Source organism: Gracilinanus agilis, chromosome 1 (assembly GCF_016433145.1).
Source record: "Gracilinanus agilis isolate LMUSP501 chromosome 1, AgileGrace, whole genome shotgun sequence".
In the NCBI taxonomy this organism is placed as follows: Eukaryota; Metazoa; Chordata; class Mammalia; order Didelphimorphia; family Didelphidae; genus Gracilinanus; species Gracilinanus agilis.
Window position 1 is genome coordinate 314,166,726 of NC_058130.1, and position 7,205 is coordinate 314,173,930.

General features: G+C 37.6%; 1 non-coding gene across 1 annotated transcript; it reads left to right on the plus strand.

Moving 5' to 3' along the window:
* The first annotated feature begins 5,160 nt into the window (after window positions 1–5,160).
* Window positions 5,161–5,267, plus strand: LOC123232759. Its single transcript, XR_006505269.1, has one exon. It is a non-coding gene; the product is annotated as a U6 spliceosomal RNA (small nuclear RNA).
* The last annotated feature ends 1,938 nt before the right edge of the window (window positions 5,268–7,205 follow it).

Genomic DNA, 7,205 nt, shown 5'->3' on the forward strand with positions numbered 1-7,205 from the left:
AATCGAGGATTGATAATAGTTCAATCTTTTAATATATTGAACCCATAAAACCCCATTTTCTCCCTTATACTCTGCAGGCATCTTCGTGGTGCCTTCTCCAAAAAGTTCACCTTCTGGATTCTGGGAGGTAGTCTCTTGTTCCAAATTAAGCTCAAATTCAAAATAGAAAATCCTCCGAGATCCATCAGCACCAAGTTCAATGCGGGAACTGCCTCCACAGGAAGTAACCAACATTCTTAAAGAGATAGTGTCCTTCGTCACTTCCCGTGGGTCCACCTCTAATTCAAGTGGACAAATGGCAGTCTCTACATTGATTTGGACTGCCCAAGGGGCAGTCCCTTGTTCTTGATTTGTTATTTATTGTCACGTGTGGGTCACTTGTCTCCCCTCCCCACTAAGGGAGGTGGGAGTGACCTCATCTAAGGTAGGTAGAGTTTTGACTATAGAATGGACTAGAGCTAATTTTATTTACACAATCTCGAAAAAAATGAGAAATAGTATTCTTTGGTCTGACCCTTTTCCTTGCTTTTCAGGATAGTGGAGCAAGAACAATCAATGTTATGTACTTGATAGAGTGTGGTATAAGGAAGTCCTGTATTTAACACATGTTTAACAGCTGCAACTTTGAGTTTCACACATGATCAAGTTCTTGCGCTGTTCGCACAGAATGTCATCGATCCCCATTGGATTGGTTTAGTCTCTTTTATCTTTGTGCTTCTTTTCCACTTCAAAGGTTAACTTCTGTGTTCCTTTGTGGGCAGTTTTTTCCTTGATTTAGACATATTCATCAAGCAAAAGTCTAATAATATTTAAATAACTAGTGGCAAGTTGCCATAGTCCAAAGCTTTTTGGGCATGCATTTATATGTTAGGCGAATGGACATCTTATTCTATTGCTAAAATAAAAAAGTTAAAAAATCTTTTCAATACTGGTGACATGTGCTTCAAAATACAAAAAAAAAATAGAGAAAAAAATCAAATACTGTGTTGCACATGTAAGAAGAAAAACAAAAAATATTTTAAAATGTATATATTTCACAATCATAGAGGTAAAATAGAGGCTACCTGCCAAAAAATAAGATTCATTTCCTCTTTTAACTTGCCAAGATCTGCCATGTGAGTACAAATGAAGTAGATAAAACAATGAACGTATAAAAGCAATAATATATTCTAGGAAATAAAATAATTCATAAATGGCACAAAATGTTATAAAAGGCAGATCAGGTCACTAATAAAGATTTTTTCTTTTTAGGCTGTATATGTGTTTTCCTACAAAGGCAATTTGTTGAAATAGAAGGATCAAGCAAATACAGTGTAACAAAATAGTACAGATTCAGCAATAGGGGAGTCTTATCACAATCAATAGTGAAATATAATCAGTATAGGCAATTATTCATTATCAACAGAGGATACTCATTTTTCATGGCTACAATGAATCCATGAGTCCCTCTCCCCAATTTTAATGGCTATTGATGTAGTCGATAGGACTTGGAATGGTCCGTCATAAGCAGGTTCAGTTGACCTGGTACATTTGAAATTCTTTATGCAGACACTCTCACCTGGTTTTAAATCATAAAGCAAGAAGTCTATGGGGTCTGCCTGAATAGCAGCTCCAGTCATGGAATTCTCGCAATTTATTTTGTAATTGTCTGATATATGTAACAATGATTGTATCCCCTCCTAACAATGAAGTATAGGCAGGGATAAATGGTTATGTCTGAATAGGTGGATGTCCAAATAGCATCTCAAATGGTGAGATGTGTAAATCACCTCTGGGTCTGCTTCTGAGATAAAACAGGATCAGAGGTAGAATTTCAGGCCATTTTAAGTGAGTCTCTGTGCACAATTTGCCAATAATAGATTTTAGTTCTTTAGTCATCCTTTCAACTTGGCCAGAGCTCTGGGGATGTTATGATGTATGAAGTTTAGGAGTTATCCCCAAACATGAATAAATTTGCGATAAGAACATCAAGTTCTCCCAATGGGACAGGAATGGACTATTACTGAAATGGTGGATTAAGAAAATAAATTGTGTACTAGCATTTGGGAATTGCCAACAAATGCAAATGTGTCCTAAATCTTTAGGAACTGAGTACTAAAGATGGTAAATACTGCACAATGTTGATATTAAATCTGCAAGACTTTATATTTGGGAGATGTTCTGAGTCCCACCAGCTGTCTCTCATCATCTTTGGACATTTCATTTAAGAATGTTTAAGAATTGTAGTGGACAGACTATTTGAGATTTTTTAATATGTATTTAGAAGACTATATGTCATGTGAAATTTGTTGAAACTCCTTAATGCAAGTAATGAAGGAGGAACTTAAAGGAACAATGTTTGAGCCTTCTCATGATGCTAGACTTTTCCAGAATGGGGGCCATGGTCAGATGTGTTAAACATACCTCAATTGATTTGTTGAAATTAACAAGTATTTAAGTGGAGAGCATATAAATAGGATCAAACAGGTGAACCCAGTGAAACTTGGGGCTATATTTTGGGCTCAGAGTTGAAGGACTTGGTGCTTTGGGATGATGCAGCAAACACTTGATTTTTCCCCCACCTCCCACTGCAGTATAAGTCTAGGTCAGTCTAAAAGGACAGTTTCTATTCTCCTTTAAGAATGCGTGATATATATACACACATATTTTTTTGTTCAAGATCTCTTCCACAAAATGACTAATATTGAAAAATATTTTCATGATTGCACATGTAAAATCTTTATCAGATTGCTTACATCTCAAGGAGAAGGGGAGAGATGAAGAGGAGGGAGAGAATTTGGAACTCAAAATAAATAAAAACAAATGTTAAAAGTTGTTTTTACACGCAAATGGGGGAAATAAAATATCTTAATTTTCTTTTTTTTAAAGTGTGAGATATAACTTTCTCTAGGACTTCCTATGAAGTTGGTTAATGTATCCAAGTAGAGTGGATAGCAGCCAGAAGAAATGGTGACTAACCACACATAGAACCTAGAGCTTACTCCTGGCCAGATTAGTTTCTTTTCTGAGCAGATGTGAGCACACAGAGGTTCTGAGAGGAAATTTCCTAGCTTTGGTGGCAGCCTGTGTTGGAGAGTTTAAGAGCTCCTGGGTTCCTCAATCAAAGCCAACTGAGGCAGGACAAGGATTTTCTGTATGATACAGGAGGACCATTAATAAGGAACTCTAAGCTCTGGTATGGCTGAGTGGAACTCCTTAGAGAGCCATCCCATGTAGCTATTTCTGATCTCATCAAAGTAATGAAAACTTCAGGGTCTATAAAGCCCTGATAAGAAGAGAAACAGGTAGGGTGGTAGAAAAGCACCTCAGGTCCTGGTTGTAGGGTCAGTGAAGTTTTTGTACCAGCAGAGGTGGGCCTTTTATTTACTTTTATCAAGAGTAGCTTAGGCCACTCCATAATGCTGCCAGTACCATATGAAGTAGTCAGCAGCTAACTAGTCCCAGGAAAGGCTTGAAGAACAAAGCTGAATTGTTGGGAAGTACCTTATGATAGGGAGAAATGAAATTGTTTCTGTGTATCCAGCCCATATTAAAAAGGCAATTCTTCAACACAAGGTTCTAAAGGGTCAAAAATTTGGCATTTCCTTCTTTTCACGTAATGGGGGCTCCCAGAGAGGAGGAGGTAGATTGGAGTACAATGAATTGGTGGTGGCACACCTTGAGTCTCTAGTACTGAAAGGGGCTCCAAGCACATCAATAATGTCTTGTTAGTCCCCTAACCAGAGATAAACCTGATCAATGATGAGAACTGTAGACCATACTATAAGAACTATCATCAATACTATCCTGGTTACAACTTTACATCGGGAGACCCATTGTGAACTGCAAATGTCATCATTTACCACATTTACCATTAAGACCTGGAACTTGGATCATTCCATAGGATTTCTCATTTCATCTGCTCCATTTCCATCTAGTTTTCCTTTAATCATCATCTTTGAGACAATTAAATATAAGGAATAAGGTTCTAGCTGCTGATGTAGTCTCCTTGTTAAATTAAAAATCCAGCTCATGAGGAGTCCAGGGACTTCTTAGTTTTGACACATACAGAAGTGTAAAACTATGGCAAATGAAGTGGTGCTGGGTTCAATGGAATCCATGCTGTAGTCTTACTGATTATAATTTCCATATTATTAAACAAATCTTTTGTTAAAGGATTGGTTATGGAAGAGTGATGCATATTTGGTGCAATAAGGAAACTCTGGGACAAGATGTTGGATATCTTCAGTGATAGGAACATTGGTTGAAGACCTTGGAATGTACCCAGGGTGGCATGAGCCAGGTCCAGAAGACAGTTGGAACCACCCTATAAAAACCCAGGACAACAGCATACTGGGACTCATTTTTGAGAATTCCTGGGAGGAAGGTAGGTCCTAGACCTGCAATCCAGCATCCATATCTGAGTGTCATAGGAAATCAATTACCTGCTACTATAGAGCTGAGAGAGATAACACCAAAGCCAACAAGAAGAAAATCACTGACCTCCCTATCCTTTGGCTTGTGCCATGGCTGGGCTAAGCGAGAGAATGAGAGGGGGAGAAGAAAACTCCAGCCTATTACCAAACCTATCATCCATTTGACTCAGATCACCTTTATTTATTTAGATTCAGCTTGACATTCCCTAAAGCTTTATCCTATTCCCTTGTCCCTAATCCTTATAGATAGGAAATAAATCCTGTTACTATTGGTAAGATTTGGTGTTACTTTCCTAATTGGTGAATCATCTATAGCTGATTAGGGAAGGGATTTATAAACCACACCAGGGAACACACCTATACCAGCCGGAATCAACCATCAAACCCAAACACACACCAGGGCTAGAGGAGTTGTTAAACACTTATACAATTCCCATTAGGTTCCCGATTTGGGCACTGTTGTAGAGGCAGAGGTTTGGCTAAGCTGATCTTCATAGGCCCTGGGGTTACTGACACATTGGGTAATCACTTGGCAAACACTTCACCTACTAGCCCAGATTCATCCAGTGCCTGTGATTCCAGTGCCTACTTGGCTGACTCAGTCAACAGAGTCTGTCAGGCCCAAGTAAGGCTTAGCAGCCTTCTTATTACCTAGCTGCCTCCAATTTATCAACAACATTGGGTACTCCCTCTCCAAACACCAACCAGTAAGTCATGCCCTAAGGTAGAGCTGATTATCTTTTCTTACTTCAATAGCACACATAGTAGTAATATACTAAATTTGTAATGATAAAGAAGATTGACATGGCCCCTGTGTCAGGATGACAAATTTGTGATGCATTACATATCTCTTATTATACAGCAAAAATAAAATTTTTTCCCTTAGAGTCAGGATTTCAAGTGTCCTGGAATATTAGGAGATGGGAAGGGGGAAGAGGGAAGGGTAGAAGGGCAGATGAAGTTACTTTCATTGGACCAGAATGTTTTTCAATTTTATAAATAGCATCTATTAAGCACCTATTATATGCCAGATGCTATGCAAAGTGCTGGAGATACAAAGGCAAAATACAGTTTCTGCTCTCAAGCTTAATCTAAATTTTGTTCAGGAGGGCATAGAAAATACAGTCTTATTCTGTGATCTGCTCAGTGTACATCTGGAATATCATGGTCACTTTGGGAAGGAAAAATTGGAGAGGATCAAGAGATCAGAATGGTAAAGTACCTGGGTATCATGCCATGTGTGGATGTGTTGAAAGATCTGGGGATATTTAGTCCAGAGAAGAAAAAAAACCCCGACATAGTAGCTATGGTGCAGTACAAAGAAATTTGGAATTGGAGTAAGAGAACTTGGGCTCCATTATTGGGAAATACTTTATTGCCACTTAATACTTTTGTGACCTTAGGCAAGTCACTTCACCTGAGGCCTGTTTCCTTATCTGCAAAATGAGAGGACAAGAGTAGACAATCTCAAAGATATATATAGTATGGTCTTATAGTATGGTCCTGATTTCTGATTCTATGAGTTAATTAGATGTGAAAGCTTTTGAAAAGTTGTTATGTGGATAAGAATCATAAATTTAGAAATGGAAAGAAACTTTGGAGTCAAATACTTTAACAGACATTAAAGTAATTATTTAATTAAAAAAAAAAACATCAAAAAACTAAGGCCCAGAAAGGTTAAGTGTTTTGCCTAAGGTCATACAGGTAGGAAGGGACAGAGCCAGGATTTAAAGCCAGAACCTGATTCCAAAACCAGCACTCTTTCCATTGCATCAGGCTGACTAGTGCCAATTGACCTCACTTCTAACACAGTAATGAGTGCAAGTTGTAGAAGTGGATTTAGGAAAAACTGTCTTTAAAAGCTAGGGAAATGGGACGTAATGAGGGGTTTCTTATTTGAGGTCTATGAGTAAAAGCTGAATGACCATTTGCTGGATAAATTGTAGAGGGGTTTCTTTTTTCTTGTACAATTTGTAATAGATAGCCTCTGAATGATTTTGTGATTGGGGGGAGTTTCAGTATTAAGGTCATGCTCATAAGAAATGCTTAAAATACAGCAGTTTAACCTGGGCTTATTTAGAATAAAAGCTGTTTGGAGGCAGAGAAGTTCATACTTTTCTTTGTATTACCAACATCAGGCATAATGCTTTGTAAGACACTGTTTATTAAGCACTTGTAGATGCTTAATCCATGTTTGGTCAAATCGTATTTGGAAATCTTTAGCCACAAAATTCTTAATTTCTATAAATTACTTTTTAAAACATCCCCCATATTATATCATATCATTTCCATTAAATAGTTGTAGAGATATAAAATAGACCTGTAATTTAATAGGAATAAGAAACACCTGAGAAGTGGGAAAATTTCCCATACCAATATGGTTCAGCAGGACTTTCTTTGCTACTAAAGTCTTAACAAAGTTTCTGGTGACTGACAAATTAGCTGATAGGCCAAGGTCACACAACTAATGTTTCAAAGGACTGACCCCGGGTCTTCCTGGTTATTAAGCCAAGTGGCCTCTTCAAAAACTGTTCTAGTTTGAAAATATTTTTCACGTGACAATTTCCACAAATAAAAATTACTATATAAAGTGTAACTAGAAGAAAATTGTCAATTGATTGGTCAAAGTTTGGCATCAGATCTCAACTCTTTATTTGCTGAAATGAACTGTCTTCCCTCAATTGCCTAAAAAGATCGCTGCTTTCAGCTTCTAAAAGGAAGCAGGAGATGTAAAGATGAAAGGGATATAAAGAGATCACAGGATCATAGATTTGGAAGTTTATCCAGTTC